The following is an 18,382-nucleotide window of genomic DNA, read 5'->3' as shown; positions in this document are numbered from 1 at the left end:
AATTGTGTACGTGGACTTTGAGCAGTCGTTCAGCCGGTAACGGGAGGGCATTATTGAAAATGGCATGACTCTGTATTTACCCACTGGGCTTAGGTTTCACGCATGGGCCACGTGCAATAAAATTTAACAAAACATACCTGTATTCTGTTTAAGTCCCAATATGGGCGACACTGGGGTTCATTTGAAAGTTGATACTGCTGCAAACGCTCCCAGAGGAAGTGATTTTGTTTCTTTTTGTTACCTTCTCTCCTCGCTGAAATACAGGAAGTTATCGTGTTAGTGCCACAGCGGTCTCATGTTTAATATAGTTCCCTGTGCTGGCACTGAGGGTGATCCCCAATGACATATTTCGGAGGTGAAAAGGGAATTTAGCACCATTAAAATGATATGAATGAAATATCTGCTGCCAATCCTTAATTTTAAAACAAATCCATCCAGAAAATGTTTTGCTAATGATATTCTGTGCACTGGAGCAGACCGGTTGCACGGAAAGGCGTATGAATGGAACGATAAAGCGCAAGGCAAAAATGTGCAATAAGAACGCCGTTCTTGCTTTTGGCACGTCATGTATACGCCATGTAGTCTGTATTGACTGCAAAGTAAATGCATCTGCTCAGAGCTAGTGATATAGAATAAAAAGTGAGACCGCTTATGGCGGGCGGGAGGGGAGGTGGATGGGTCCAACAAACAGACTTTAAACCAGGAGACCGGTGTTACAAGTTATGTTAGTGATGTTTGTGACGTGTTTTTGACGTGTTTTCCATACTTATGTTATGTCGTTTCCGTTTCCGTTTTTTTGCCCACTGCTGCTACTGCACCTTCATACACGTATGTAATATTCATGCCTCAGCAAGGCAAAATGTCACTTATGCGCTATCCTCTGGTGGGCCGGGTCTATTACATGCTTTGCTGTGATATTGGGTTGACTGGAGAGTAAATTGTGTGCTAATAGATATCTTACTTTACATATGACTGAAATCTTTAGCCATCATTGGTTGTATCATAATGCCGAACTGGACTGACTGAGAGGGATCCCTCCTCAGTTGCTCTCCTGATGTTTCTTCAATTTTTTCCTCCCAATATTTACGATCGGATATCCTGTTGTGTGTAGGGAACCCCTAGGACAGCTGATGACGCAGTCACGTGGGAAAGAACGACAGCTAATTGGGGACCAAGCTGACTGAAGCTGGAGGACAACCACTGCCGTCGTGGCGGCCGTGGCTAATGCATGAGCTAATGCAAAATGTGAAGCATAAAGTAGCAGTAAGATGGAGCTCAGAAATGGAGGACCAACTTGTTGATTTATGGCAACAACGCAAGTGTTTATCCGCTAATTCTTGCTGCCCGTCGTTTGCCATGTTTGTTTACACTAAAGTCACGTTTGATTGTGAGAGATTATGCAAGATTTCTGTTTTTTTTAGTCAGGACTCTTGTCATCATGACATGAAGTTCATGAATGAATCTGTTAGTGTGTGGTGTGGTGTGCTGTTTTGACACAAATCGTTGCTCACCACACACTATTGGAAGAAACTTTTAAATTTAACATAACATGTCGTTATGTGTGGGGTCTCTCACATTTTCCAAATCTGTTAAGATTTGAAAAATGTGGGCCAGCCTTAATCCAACGTCAAAACGCAACAAGAGTCTACATATGCATTTAAATGACTTCATGTATACTCTGTTGTATGCTCGTAGCTTCAGTCAACTTTCCAGAAGCTTAGGAAACCTTTCCTTGTGACACTCAAAGGCTTTTGATGTTATGCAACTTATTGTTGGGTGGTTTTGGGGAATTTAAGGGTTCTTAAAAAATGGAGCAATGACTAAAGAAGATGCATACAATATGGTTGAAAAGAAAAAGCTGGAAAACATTATTATATTATCAGGAAATGGTCACATTTCAGCAGAGAGAGACAAAAGAGCTGCGGTTCAGTTACACAAACCAGAGATGGAATCCTTTAATGAGGCTAAAGGTCGGCTAACGAAGAGTGCATGTGGGTAGATGTAACCAGAACTCTGTGTTTCATTTCTTAATCAGTGTTTCGTGTTACGCAATGAGGAGAGAATAGGAGTCTGGAAATGAAAAGTGCCATCCAGAGGCTTCTTTGTGTGCCTCTAAATGTGTGGTTGAGAGTTTATGTCGAATCAAATTTCTCTACTTATGAGAATGAAATGGGCTTCATGAAAGAGCAACTCGTGTAGACAGATTCATTCTGACGTGGCACATACGAGTTATTTTAGAAAACTTGAGGCGTTCACTAAAATGTTCTTGTACTTCCGTACGAAATTCACAAGTGGACCTTTCATACAAGTCGTATACAGCACAAATAGTCTGCCTGTCTGTTTTAAGACATAAAAACACTCTTGGAATAATAATGTGTCCAATATGGTTTTCATACAAAAAAAGTTCAATTATCTAATCAAAAATTTGTATCAATACATCTATTCCTTCTCCCTCATTAAAAGATCCAGAATATGAAATAATGCAAATCATATTCATTTCAAAGGTTTAACTACTGGACACAAGATGAGTCCTACTTCACTGTATGTGCACATTACACTTTAAGTTGCATATTGCACCATGATTGGCTCCAAACTAGGTCTTAAAATTAGTACATAAACAACGTAACAGAAGTACAGAAAACACGTCACAAAAGTGACTCACGTAACTTCAAAATGACTCACCAACACTTTGGAACACAAAGTCCGATGTCTTAGTTGAAAGTCCTGTGTTTGTTGGACAAATCCTCCTCCCCTCCCGCCCTCCACAAGCTGTCTTTCTCAGTTGTTATGCTACATGACTAGAGCATAGCATATTTACACGGATGTGTTTACATTGCAGTACAAATGATAGGCCAAAGGCAAAAACGGCGTTCTTATTGCACGCAAAATGACTTGCGAATTACCGTGTAATTCATGCGCCATTTAGGGCAACTGGGCTGCAGATTTCTTACCCTGTACGGCAGATGTCACGAGATCACGCGAGAATCACAGGATCACATATCACACAAAAATTAATCTTGCCAGGCTTCAAGTAATGCATTTGGTATAGGTAATGCCACTTAAAATCTATATAAGGGCAGGTATTAACATAGGTAACGCCTCCTTAACACTATAATATAAAGGTCGGTATTGGCAAAGGTAATGCCGCCGAAGCACTATAATATAAGGGCAGGTAATAAAATAGGCAACGCCCACTAAACAGTATATAAGGGCAGGTGTTAGCATAAGTAACGCCCCCTAAACACTAGAGAAGGGCATGTGTTAACATAGATAACGACCCTGAAACACTATATAAGGTTAGGTGTTAGCACAAGTATCACCCCTGAAACACTATATAAGGACAGTTGTTAGCATAGGTAAAGCCCCCTAAACACTATGAAATAAGGACATGTATTAATATAGGTAACACCCCCTAAACACTGTAATATAAAGGCAGGTGTTAGCATAGGTAACGCCCCCTGAACACTATATAAGGGCAGGTATTAACATAAGTAATGCCCCATAAACACTGTAATATAAAGGCAGGTGTTGGTATAGGTAACGAACCCTAAACACAATAATACAAGGGCAGGTGTTAGCATAGGTAACGGCCCTAACACAATATAAGGGCAGGTGCTAAAATAGGAAACGCCCCCTAAACACTATATAAGGGTAGGTATTTACATAGGTAATGCCCCCTTAACACTATAATATAAAGGCAGGTGGTAAAATAGCTTACAACCCCTCAAAACTACATAGGGACAGGTGTTGGCATAGGAAATGCCCCTAAACACTACATAAGGGCGGGTGTTGAAATGAGCAATTTACAACAAGTTTGTGCAGTAACGAGAGTTTGGTGAATCTGACTTGGAACACTCGTATAAGCAAACCTCATGCAAGAAAAGATTTAAGAAAAAAATGTTCTTGCATGAAGCCCAATGTCCTCAGAAGGATAGAAAGAGGAGGACAGGTCTCATGTCTTCGGGATTTAGTGTCAGTTATTAACATTAGAGAATAACTGTAATCAAATATGTTCTGCAGTTGTACTGTGATACAGTTACTGTATGTGTGCATGTATTTAATTCAAGTATGTGTGTATAAAAACGTGTGCACGCATGGGAGCAGTCCAATCCTAACCTGTATATAGAAACCTCAGGATATTGGACACGGCCTTTTGATCTGTCTGCACACTTCAGTGCTCTGCCTAAACAAGGAAAAAGTCGGAAATAAATTGTGGTAAGGTGCAGGACTGTGACACCGCGGCCCACACTCCAGATGGCCGGAGAGGCCTGAATATACAGTAGAAGTGAAAATTATAGGTGTGATCATCCACCTTTAAATAAGACCATGATTAGGAGTCTCCCGGTGACTCAGCGGGTTATGGTGCGTGTCCTGTACGTCAGCCGTCTGAGCTCGAAACTTTTGCTGCGAGTCACACGCTCATCAGGACCAATTCAACATTTTGGGAAATACACTTGTTTGTTTTCTTGCTGTGCATCAGATGAGAATACCTCAGTATACAGCCAGCAGATGTTTAGCTTAGCTTAGTATAAAGACGGGAAACTAATTAACACATTATCTTGGTTGTTTAATTTGCACAAAAAACGAAAATATAAGAGCAATTTCATGAATTGATGAATGATATTTTATTTTGCATTCACTGTCACAGACCGCTCTCACACACACTCACACCATACTTGCCAGCCTTCCCAATATTCCCGGGGCAGGGAATATTATAGGCAGAGGGACAGACTTTCCAAATTTGGCCTCTCATTCACCCCGACTCCAGGTCGTCTAGTTTCATATCATACCAAGTATCTTCACTCTAGCTTTAATAATGAGCCCACTACAGCGGGTTTTGCTAGTCGGCCTAGCTCCTCACCTTTGTACGTTCAACTTCGCCTTTCATACCTGGTGCTTTTTTGAATGAGTTTAACGAGTTTGTAGCCAGGCAGCCATGTTGAGCTCAGTTGAGGAAATACCAATCATCGCCCACCAGCCGACCAAATTTTCTCATTTTTTTCATATTTGATCAGCGTTCCCTAGTTTGACCGTTCGATCGGAGTTCACGAGTGATTGACAGCTGCCTCCGTTGAATGAACAGCCAATAGGAACGCTCTCTCTCTTAAATGACTTGTGATTGGCCACAGTCTACCGTCACGGGCTATTTTTTTAAGCCTGAAAACAGAGCCATGAGGAGGTGCAGAAGTTTAGTTTTCTCTCAGAACACTTGAATAACAATTTGCTTTTGCCCAGTGTTGCCAAAAACGTTCTGCCTACTGCAGGTTTAAAGGTAAAATTAAAAGTTTAACATAAAAATGCTGTTGCATTGTACTTATTATTTTGTTATTTTCATTGTTTTAAAGTCACCAGAATGCAGGAAACAAAGTCTCTGAAACTAAATTTTTTTTATTTTTTATTTGGTTTTGGAATCCTCCCTATTTTGAGGTCTTAAGGTTGGCAAGTTTGAGGGTGGGTGGGCAAGGGAGGTGGATGGGTCCAACAACACAAGACTTTCATCCAGGAGACCGCTGTTCGTGTCCTGTGCGTTACGTTTCATTTTAACTTTACAATTTATTTTGTGTCCCATGTTCACAATAGTAAGTCACATTTTCACTGTACAAACGTAGTCGTTCTAAGCCCAACCATGCTGTTTTTTCCTAAACCTAACTATATGGTTTTGTTGCCTAATCCTAAGCAAGTGTTTTTGTTTAATTCACAACAATAATCAGGTGTTTACTGCGAGTAAAAATTGACGCCGAGGGGTCTGACACAGTGTCAGTATGTGAAGAGTTGGGATGAGAACATGTTGAACACATTCAGCGATATTGTAACGATATAAGTGCATCTACAGGTAGAGAGGCACAAAAAACAGGAATACAAAAACACGCTAAAAACTTAGAAATTCTTACACACACACAGACAGACCTGTGGATATACACACTTAAAGTAACCCAGAGATGTGAGTATCTATGTAACACACACGCACCTTCCATATCCTCCTGTTGTCAGTGAAAACCAGTTTCTTATAATATTTGCAGGCCACCCTGTGGTGATATTTATTTTGCCATTTATGTGGTTTTATTGGATTTATTTTAGCACGCCAGCTCCTCGTGGTTTAACGTTGGAGTAACAGTGTTTATGAAGAAGCTAAGAGTGAGAGAGAGGCGTTCACTTTTGTCCAAAGCTGGCTCTGTGTGGGTGTGTGCAGTCTGTGTTTGTGTATCTAATTGTGCGTTGTGCCGGTGAGAAGGTCCAACATCGAGGGTGTTCAAGTTGGCTGCTGTACAGAACTGCATTCATGGGATATTTGACAGGAAGAGCATCCTGAAGCTTAACGAGTGATTCTAACAAACTACATGTAAACAAACAGAGGAAGCTGAAGATGTATAGAGAACACTGCGTATGTTGTCGCAATGCTGGCTTGTAGAAAACAAAATTGTTTCCATTTCCATTTCCGTTTCAAGGTTAAAGCTTGTCACTGTACCACTTCTTTTACTTTGAAAAGTCACAATCCAAATTTCAATGCTGTTCATGTGAAATTTTCAAAGATAGATAGACAGATAGATAGATAGATAGATAGATAGATAGATAGATAGATAGATAGATAGATAGATAGATAGATTCGCTATTTTCCTTCTTGTCAACACGTCCCATGGTCACACCCAAACCAACAGTGAATGTATCTTCTAACACAACCCGGTCTCACGGGAAGGCATATAAATACCAAGACATTACATGGACATTCTGCGTGTCGTGAGTACGCATTTTTGCATTTTCATGTATCATTGGCCACGTAAACGTTTGCAGTTAGGTTTAGGCAAAAAAAACACTTAGTTAGGGTAAGAGTAAACATCACGGTTGGGCTTAAAATAAGTAAGTAAACTAAGTAAATCACATACAGAAACAGCTACGGGAAACAAGTCACAAACCTCAACAAAAAATGTGACAAAAGTACAATACAAATTAATTTTACGGGATATAGACAAATTGCAGTGCATTACTTTCCGTAAGTATAGTCACGAACAGTGTATGAAAACAGCCTGTTTCTTCGTCTGTGCCATAGAGCTCCATTGTTGTCCAAAAACTACTAAAAACACATCAATGAACCACACTGTTGCACTGGGTATCATGTTCCTTCATCACCATGAATACACACACTGTAGTTTATTTTGACTCAATCCCACATACACCGTCCTGCTGCCACAAATACTCACTACAGCACCAAATGTGGATTAATCCGCCATTGAAAATAGTCCCCAACAAATCATGATTTCCTTCTGTTTTTTCCCTCTTTGCTAAAACCTACAATGACCAGCTGATTACTGAGCATTTTAAAAAATATGAAACTATAGATATTAGTGACACTTTGGGCTTAGAGCTGAGGAACCACAGCGGGGACGGTAGTAAAGAACAATAATGAAAATATAGAATAAATCCATATCCTTTATTGCTGTGAGCTTCAGCTACATGCACAAGTCCCGTGTTCAGTGATAATCAGACAGCCCCAAATTAAGATCTACACAGTGGCACATTAATGCATGTGAGTAAATAAATACATGACGACAGAAAAAAAGAATGTTAAGTGTAAAAAGACACCAAACGGACCAAGTGGAGAAGAGTTATACAGTGTGATGGGTGAAATGAAAGAGTTTCTCAAAATGTGGGCGCATCGTATCCGGTGTACACGACACTAGAGAACGTGTTTATGTGTGTGTGTGTGTGTGTTTGTGTGTGTGTTTGTGTGCGTGTATTTATATGTGTATGTAAGTGTGTGTCTGCACTGTTTCTGCAGGTGCTGGCCATATTGAGACCGAGAAGACAAAAGGCGAAGTCGAGGCGACAGGTACTTGGCAGCTCACAACCAGAGTAATGCTGCTTAAATAGCCCTCTCTCCCACACGCATGGACACACTTTCAAGAGTCAGACGATACACACACACTCAAACACACACACAAACAAAAACATACATACCGTAGTGCACAGAAACATATCTTAGCATGTACGTATAGTTACATAGAAGCATGAACACATACAAAAAACACACATGGGATACATGGAAAGAGACTCGCACAAAAATAAGAAAAGTTGCTGTTTACACACACACACACACACACACACACACACACACACACCACCTCCACACAGATGGGAATCACAGATATATAGTTATATAAGTGTGAAACATGTCTGTTAATGTATGTGGCTGTGACCAGCCCAGTCGCACAGCAGTTCGTGATATAGTCACAAAATTTAATGTATTGATTCGTATACATAGACACGGATTTCAAATTTTTTTCGTGATAGACAGCACGAAATTAATTTGTATGTAATCTACGTAATTGTGAACTGGGAAGTATAAAGAGCAGCCAATGCCACATAAGGAGCAAGTCGGGTTGGATGGTTGGGTCAAAGAACACAGGACTTTCGCCCAGGAGGCCGGTGTTTGTGATCCGGGTGAAACCACAAGTCAAAGTTGATTTATTTGTCACATAACTTCCGTACTTAAGTTCCAGCACTCCTGGAGTTATGTTAACCCCTACCAGGATTCTTTCCTAAGCCTGACTAAGTAGTTTGTTGCCTAAGTATAACCAAGTCAGTCTTTTCCTAGGCCTAACTAAGTAGTTTTGTTGCTTAAGCCTAATCAAGTCGATCTATTCCTAAACCTGAATAAGTAGTTTTGTTGCCTAAGCCTAACCAAGTTGATCTATTCTTAAACCTAACTAAGTTGTTTTATTTTGAAAAGACTAGAGCAGAAATTGACATGTGCGTCACGTGTTGCTGGACATTTGTTGGAAAACACACAAAAAATACGTTGTTGAAAGTCGTCACAAAAAAAGGGAAATTCCTGTCTATGTACATGGATGGAATAGAATAGATTTCGTGACTATTTCACGAACTGCCGTGAGACTGTGTTGCTGTGACAGAGCGATCACTGTACTACCCCGTTGTTGCTTTCTATCTTTCTCACAAACATGTGCACACACCTACAAACTCCAAAAAATGTGAATATGCCCTCACATACTTACTCCTGCACATGTAACGCTCACACTTTCTCTTTCTCATACACCTTCACACCATTATACACACACTCTGTCTGACTTTCTTTCACAAACACACACACATGCACAGAGCAGCAGTGTGGATGCAAATAGGAGGAAACAGACAAATTATCTGTCTCTCCTGGAATGCCTTGATGGAGAAGAGCGTCGGCCAAATGCTGCGACTGGAGACTGTTAAAGAATTCGTACCACCCGTGTTTTCTCTCTGCCCTCGTTCTCGAGGAGGGGGCTCGACATGCTAACGTTCTGAATGAAAACAGCTTGTGTGTGTGAAACTTGGATGTGGTGGAGTCTGGGCTCCTTTTTCTCTATATGCTGACTATGATAAATAGACCAGTCAACCGTTGCCCAGCAGAGTGTTACAGACAGACACGGCGGTGAAGTGGCATAAGTAATTATCTGTAACATTTTCATATAAATAAATGTCTGTTTGGCTACTCGGCGTTTCCGAATTGAACGGTGAGTTACAGCCCACTGATTGATTAACGGCTTGTGTTTGGCAAGATACCACAGCAGGAAGAGCAGAGCACCAAAGGTGTCACCAAGAAAATACTGTGTATGGAACGGTTAGTTTGTGTTTCTGTCGTGCCAAACATTTGGTCCATCCCACATGAGATTACAAGACACAGCTATTTATACATATACAAACTGTGCGTTGAAAAAAGATGGCTCAAGGCTAAAGTTTATCCTGATAGTCCTGATTTTTTTTGTCTCATCTCTCCGCCTTTCTACAAATAACTAATTAAATGTTTCATATGTGAACAGCCAACTCAGTCTTTGTGCATCATCCATATTTACAAAATCATTTTCTGTTTTTATTCACTAAACAAAGTAGTGTCTCTCATCTCATCTGATCTTCAACCGCTTATCCGGGGTCGGGTCGCGGGGGCAACAGCTCCAGCAGGAGACCCCAAACTTCCCTTTCCCGGGCCACATTAACCAGCTCTGACTGGGGGATCCCCAGGCCAGTGTGAAGATATAATCTCTCCACCTAGTTCTGGGTCTTCCCCGTGGCCTCCTCCCAGCTGGTCGTGCCTGGAACACCTCCCTAGGGAGGCGCCCAGGGGGCATCCTTATCAGATGCCCGAACCAACTCAACTGGCTCCTTTCAACGCAAAAGAGTAGCGGCTCTACTCCGAGTCCCTCACGGATGACTGAGCCTCTCACCCTATCTTTAAGGGAGATGCCAGCCACCCTTCTGAGAAAACCCATTTTGGCCGCTTGTACCCGCGATCTAGTTCCTTCGGTCATAATCCAGCCCTCCTGACCATAGGTGAGAGTAGGAACGAAGATTGACCGTTAAATCGAGAGCTTTGCCTTCCGGCTCAGCTCTCTTTTCATCACAACGGTGCGGTAAAGCGAAAATAACTTTTCTTTTTCTCATTCACAGCACCACTGCGCTACGTCTCTCTATTTTCTACCGCTCGCCCTCTCAGCTCGCTCGCTCAATCCCTCTCTCTTTTTCTCTCTGTCTTTTTTTTAAATGAGTCAGGAGGCCGACAGCAGAGCCTAACTTTACTTTCAATGTTATCAAACGAAGAGAAATGGTCTCCTCTTGTCCTCAAATGGTCCTAAATCAATACTAGAGTACTTCCTTATTTTATGAATGAAGTGGTACAGTTGAAGCAGCGACACTGTGTGTGTGTGTGTGTTTATGTGGGTGTATATGTTTGACCAATCAGCGATGGTCATCCCGGCAAACTCCACCCGAAAGTTCTGGTACTTTCAAAAAGTACTACCCCCGAACCAGGGCCTTTTTGGGGGGTAAAAGGTCCCAGAAAATGTCCTAAGTACTTAATTTAGACCCTGGTCCCCGCGGTCAAACTGCAAAGAGTTCCTCAAAAGGTTCTTAGTTCCGGGGGAAAGTTCCTGCGGTCGAAACGGGGCTTTAGGAAACCTGCATGGAAGCTTCTGACAAAGTTTAGTTTGTTCTCTGTTCATTTTGTTGCAGTAGATTTTTTTTTCTCCCATTCATAAGTAACGTCTGGGTATCAGATGTCATGATCTGTTTCCTCTTACCCATAAAATGTTACCTTAACTTGGTCATTTCCTGTACTTGCTTCAGGTTACATTCTCCCTTCTGTCAACTGACACTTGCAAGTGCGGACTCACATTTCAGGCAAATATGATGCGGAGGTTTTTCATTTGGCCAGATGTGCCAAAGTTTGAACAAACTGCTGGAAATGTGGCTGATGGTGTGAATGTGTTTTGTGTCTACGGACCTCAAAGCTCAGAGGTGAAAATAATAAAGAATCTGTTCCCATTCAGCTGCTACCCTGACAAAATAATCACTTTCACACAGTTATTTATACAGTACAAATATAGCATATAATAGCACTTACAGATACTGTATGCATGTTTTGACTTTAAAACTGAAGCTTTATCATGACCTTTGACACCAAAAGAAAAAAAGAAATGCCTTTGCAGGGCAGTTCCTAGAACACTACCTTCTCTATGTTGTGACAAGAACTCATATCCTAATATTCATCTTTTTCCTGACATTTTTAGAAAAGTGAAGAATTAGTTTTGGCCGCATTGAGCCGAAGTGCACAGGTGGTCAAAAATGTTTTACATCTTTTTTTTTTTTTTAAAGAGGGACTTCTGGCAACTGGAGGTGCATATGAGGGGAGTTGCGCTGATTGATGAGCAGCGATATCTCTTCTTTTCAACACCTGGTAATGATAATGGTTCACAGAGTGAGGGTGTGTGTGTGTGTGTGTGTGTGCTTGTACATCTATCTTTGTGGGAACCAATTTGAGATTTAGACCTTCAGTGTGAGGACATTTTTGGAAAGTGAGGACATTTTGGCCGGTCCTCACAGACCTTCAAAGACCTGTTTGAGGGTCCAGCCTTGTTTTTAAAGTTCAGGTTAGAATTAGGTTTAGGTTAGGGTAAGGGTAAGTATTGGGGTCAGGCATTTAGTTGTGATGGTTAAGGTAAGGGGCTAGGGAATGCATTATGTCAATGAGTGTCCTCACAAAGATAGAAGTACACGGCTGTGTGTGTGTGTGTGTGTGCGTGTGTGTGTGTGTGTGTGTGTGTGTGTGTGTGTATCTCCAGTAACTATCAGGCTCTGTGTGTGGCCATGAAAGCATGTATGAGAGGGTGAGAGTGAAGAAGACAGAGAGGGGAAAGAGAGAGTCTCATCCCATCCTCGAGTGATAGTGAGGTGATCTGTTTATGGTTAAAGTTTAGTTTTCGGCTCATAAAACAAAAAGCAGTGGTGGAAAAGGGAATATGATATCCTTTGTTCACTGTAAGTGAAATAAGGTACATTTTAAAATACATTATATATAAAAGTCCTGCAAATTGCACTTGCAACATGAGCGTACGTATCTAAACTAAGGCCCTGTTCAGACCTGGTATTAACATACGTCCTCAGTGAACGGATCACAAGTGGACAGCTCTAAGTACAGGTGTGAACGCACTCAAGACGCATTGAGGACGCATTGAGATTGGATCTTGCAGACCACATTCAGAGGTGGTCTGGGCCACATATGGTCACATTCTTTTAGTAGTGTGTACGCCAATGTGTCGACAATGTATTTGATTCAATGACAGAAACTGATAAAAAGAGACGAGACATAGAAATCCATTGTCTCAGCGGTGGAGGAGAAATTCAAACCAGAAGCACGAGGAAAAGGAATCAAGATGCAGCTGTTGACACTGCCATGGAAACAAGTCTCTTCCTCAAAGGTAACAACATACTGTGGCGTGCTTCTGCTCTTACACTCAACAAGTGAATAAAAGTGAATAGACCTACTGTATCTTAACACGAAACATGTACCCCTCAATCAAATGCTTTCCAGGCCGGGGTTTTTGCTGAAAAGAGAGCTATGTTTTCACAGCAGAACAGAAATTGTGTGTGTGTGTTTTTTTTTTTGAGTGATTCCTGGAGTAGGAGGACGAAGGAGCAGCAGCAGCGCGGCACTAACTCATGATAAAAAGTTGGAGGTTAAAATGGACCGAAAATGTACTCAGCTGCTCCTCTGCCAAGCCTCGGAGATGTTGAACTCTGAAGGAAAATACCCCCCTTCTGAGCTGTACATTTAGACTGTAACCTGGTCTGTGTGCTTTAAAAATCCACCCTGTTCAAGTGCACACACACACACACACACACACACACACACACACAAACACACTGAACAAATCTTACTTAAAATCACATTTTTATGAAAAGGAAATGCATGTACAAGTTCACAGATAATATGCAAATAAAAAACATTTACACACATACTCACACAGATACACACCCACATGCATGCTGGGAAAGACATACACAGCTGTGAATGTAGGTGTCATACACTGCGTGCCAGATAAAACGGCTCTGTTTTTCTTTGAGCAGCTTTTGGCGCGGCCACATGATAAAATTCCTCCCTAACATCTGTCAAGGAAAACCACGACCGCATTTACTAAAAAGTTAAACACCGGTCAGCTCGGCCAAGCCAGATCTGATAGCAATAAAAACCAAACAGCGAAAGAGGTTTGGACGGCGATGTGGTGAAAAACACGGCGGGGCAGAAAGAAAGATCGAGAGAGTTGCAGGGTAAATGGACACTTATGATGGGATTAATGTTATTGTCAGATTATAAAACTGTTAATCATCTCCTAATCTCCTGGGTTTCATTTAATGAAAAGGAATTAAACAAAAAATTGTTCAAAACAATGCAGAAGTGTAAGAATTTTAATTTAAAATTCATAATGTTCAAGGTGTCTTTCATGGTAAATGGCACTTATATAGCGCTTTTCTAGTCTTCCGACCAGTCAAAGAGCTTTACACTGCATGTCAGCATTCACCCACTTCATTCATACACAGATGACAGAGGCCGCCATGCAAGGTACCAACCTGCCCATCAGGATCTAATCTCCTAACCTCTTCACACAGTTTAACAGTCCCTCACTGCTGAGAGCACCTAATGATGAAAACCTGTTGTCACTATCAGTGATTTAGCAGCAGGTCAACACCAACAGACACATAATACACTCAGGGGCCACTTTATTAGGTACACCTGTACAGTGTAATGCAATACAACTGTTAAAAAACAAATTCATAGTCCTTTTTTATGATGCCTTTATGTTCAGTTTTTTTTTGTTGTTGTTGTTTTTTACACCGTCAGGGATTTTAGTTCTTAGTTCTTAATTGTAGTGTACTGGACAGCATTATACTCAGAGGTGTTTCTAATATTCTGTCCCCCTAATGTATGTAAATACCTCTCAGAATAGTGTAATCCAGTATAACACCACCTTTAACTATGACTTCAATAACAAACATATAATAGAATTTACACATTTCCAACAATGTCACCAACATTATAAACTTCATTAAGTTGTTATGGCATTTGTATTGGACTGAATTAGATTGTACAGGCATACCTAATAAAGTGTCCACTGAGTATATGTGGCTGAGTGTGATTTTATCCAGATACAAGACACTTGAAATGACAAGTTTAAATGGGGCCTTTGATCATTACACTTTAATCTTGCCTCCCTTCATTGGCTTCCAGTAGAACACAGAGCTGATTTCAAAATACTCTACTAATTATATACAAGGCCTTGCATGACCTGGCCCCTGCAAATATAGCAGAGCTACTCCGATCATCTGATCAAGGCCTTTTATCTGTTCCCGTTCCTATTTTATATTGAGAAGTGACCGAGCTTTTGCGGTTGTAGCTCCTAAACTTTGGAACAACCTTCCCCATTCCATCAGATCTGCTGAATCTGTGGTTTGCTTTAAGTGGCTGCTGAAAACTCATTTCTCTATGTTAGCCTTTTTAATACTCTCTGGTCACCTTTAGTTTTGTTTATTTTGGTCGTGTGCTTTAATACTTGTCTATGCATCATGCATATGTTTGCATGTATGTAGGTATATATGTATACTTATTTGTATGTGTGTATTTCATCCTATGTGAAGGACTGTAACTATATATATATATATACTATAAATAAATTAAATCATTATCATCGTACGGTTAAAATATGACTACAAATTCCACCCGTAGTTACTTGCTAACTTGAAATAATCTAATTGCAGATAAAGTGGGAGAAAATATGTGATTATCAAACTGCAACACTCCATAAAATTGGAGGAGGTGTTGAAAATTGGTGTGTGTGATGGAAATGTGGAACAGTAACCTTGGAGGTTGTTCAGGTCTGGAGCTCTCGGTAGGAACACAAGCCTTCCGGGTGTGTATGGTCCTCTCATGGGACACGCACACACGCACACACACACACACACACACACACACACACACACACACACACACACACACACACACACACAGAAATGCTTTTGCAAGCCTTCCCGAAACATCATTGTTAAATTGTGTAATAGGGGCGACCATTAAAGTTGTGTTCAATGAAGTTAAGCCCTGTTAAACAAGCCTGCCTTTTCAGCGTTGAAGATGGAGGGCATATGTTTCTGATTACATCTGAGCGGGGAAACACAATAGCCCTCTTCAACCGGGTTCTTGATCCTGCTCACTTGGATTCGGCCTGACACTTTGCCACAATTCCCGGCCACAAACAGCGACAAGGAAACCCGAAACCCGTAAACAATCCATGTTTCTGCTTTACTACAGATTTCTGGGAGAACCGCAGAGTTCACTACAACGTAATCTGATTATAGGCTCTGTGGGCCAAAGGCCGGGCGTAGACGGCTGTGGCACCGGGCCAATAGAACTACATTATGGGATAATATGGAGAGTCCGTTTCCATAATGTCCATTTTGAGAAGAGAAGTACTTTAAGTTCATCATTCATTGCCTCTAAAACCATTCATCCAAACTGTGTCTTCAAGGTACAACTTTATCGTTTTTGATTGACATTGTGGATTCAACTGTTGCTTCACTGGGTGCTGAGATTTCCCAAGAAACAAAAGACACTATTGTTGAACTTTGTGATATATTACGCCTTCTTGAGATGTTTCAATTGCATTGCTGCTCTAATTAGCCAGATTAACTTGTTCTATGGCAGAGATCAGTTGTTGTTGTCGATATGATACCTGATAATGGAGGGAGACTGTCCTCCCAAGAAGAACAAAAGCATCAGTTGTTTAAGCAAATGACCAAAAACAAGCAGCCATAAGGACGAAATAGTGTGATGTTATAGAACCCCAAAGTCTGCGCAGGAAGGAGGTCGAGTTACTTCCTTCTTACTGTGTTTATGATCATTCCCCAATTTTAACCTTAAAATTAAATGAACTTGTATCAACCCAATGTTAACCTTCTGAACCTTACAGGAACAGGTCCACATTTTGGGAATTATACTTATTTGCTTTCTTGCAGAGAGTTAGATGAGAACTTCGATACCACTCATATGTCTGTGCACTACTTATGAAACTACAGCCAACAGCTGGTTAGCTTAGCCTAGCACCAAGACAGGAAACAGCTAGCCTGGCTCTGTCCAAAGTTAACAAAATCCATCTACCAGCATCTCTAAAGCTTTGTATTAATATGTTATTATAGCATTATATTTTGTTTTCTAAATCTGTACAAATCGAAAGTGTATAAATGTTAAAATAAATACATGTTTTATGGGGAGATTATATGCCAGACTATTTCTTGGCCAGGAGAAGTGACTTCTTGGGTTCTTGCTAAGTAACCAATACCCATCCAAGAAATACCTTTGGACAGAGCCAGGCTAGCTTGCAGTCTTTGTGCTAAGATGAGCTAACTGCATGATCGTGGTTGCTTCATATTTACATACAGACATGAGAGTGATATTGATATGCTCATCTAATTCTCAGCAAGAAAGCGTACTTCCCAAAATGTTGAACTAAGCTATTACAGAATCAGGTTGTTATTTCAACCCAAACCATGACATTCCCCCGATCCTAATCAAGCTGCTTTGTGACTCAAAATAATCAAACCTTAACTACAGGGAAGAGAAAATGCTTATATGTATTTCATTTCTAAGACTTGTTGGATAGATGTCATAACATGTCAGGAAGACATAGTGTTTCTTTAAGTTTGTAAACTTAAAGAAAGAAAAGTTAATTTCCAGTTAACTTCTGTGCCAGGTTATAATTTCATTAGAAGGACAGTTATAATCTAAAAAAACTGAGCTTGTTATTAATTTAGAAAACAGTACCTGTCTTTCAAAAGGTTTTCTTTAGGCATATGTGCACATGATCTTTAAAATAACAAGTATGTAAATGTTGAGTGGGAGCTAAGAATGCAAAACTGAAGACATGAGGTTTTCCTCTAGGAGCAGTAACATTATACCCAACAAGAGCCTAGCTTCCAAGCCATTGTGTTTCTCCTTAAAACAATCCTATTCCGTGATAGGAGGAAAAAACATACAAGAAAGCATACCGTGAAGTCAATTTCCCAATTATGTTTCATTTCCTGTCGAGCCAGCACACTTTTACACCATCATAAATCATAAGAAATATCAGTCACCATAAATCATACAGGGAGATTTAAATCAGCTGTTTGTATAATCCAGTGCCTGTATCTCAGATGGGCTAATGTGTGGAAATGTGTGATAATTAAAGCCAGGCGCTCTCTCTGTAGGGAATACTGTTTCCCAATGGCCATTTAACAAAACTACCTCAATACCTCCTTCAACTTGTTACAACTCTGCTTAGAGGGCCGCAGTAGCAGTGATGAATAGTTTGACTTGATAGTGACTTCAGGATTTTCTGTGACCAGAACTTTGAAAGTTCTTTGAAAGATTTTGACAAAGATTGTTGAAACAGGCCTATGTTCATTTTTTTACTTTTTGCTTATTTTATATCTAAATATTTTGCAGCCTATCTTGCATGTTTTTGCAACTTTCTGTTTTTGAGTACTTTTAACAAAACACTGGGTTTCTTATGGCATCAATACATTATTAGCCATGCTAGCAGCACAGCTCTCGGGATGGCAATGCAGGTCTGTCGGTCCAACACTTTGGTCCAGATTGAAATATCTCAACAACTATTGCCCTGAAATTTGGTTCAGACATTCATGTTCCTCTCAGGTTAAATTGTAATTACTTTTCATCTTTGTCTAATTTCTAGGTCTGTCAAAGTTAAAGCGATAACAAGTTAACGCAAATTAATTTTAACGGCACTAATTTCTTTAACGCATTAACGCAACTTGCGATTTTTAATTTTCAGTTTCAGAAGATTTAATATACTGGTATCATATAAAACTAGAAAACCTAAGGATCCGTTGGTACCAACTATGTCATACTAGCTTTTCGCAAAGGAGGCTAAATAGCTCTCCAAATGTATGCAAAATTTTGGCCATTTTCAAAGGGGTCCTTTGACTTCTGACTTCAAGATATGTGAATGAAAATGGGCTCTATGGGTGACATTATACCTGCTTAGCATCAGCATGCTAGCATTGACATTTTGAG

This window comes from Sebastes fasciatus, chromosome 1, assembly GCF_043250625.1.
Source record: "Sebastes fasciatus isolate fSebFas1 chromosome 1, fSebFas1.pri, whole genome shotgun sequence".
In the NCBI taxonomy this organism is placed as follows: domain Eukaryota; kingdom Metazoa; phylum Chordata; class Actinopteri; order Perciformes; family Sebastidae; genus Sebastes; species Sebastes fasciatus.
The sequence above is the reverse complement of the archived record's forward strand: the minus strand, read 5'-3'. Positions refer to the sequence as shown.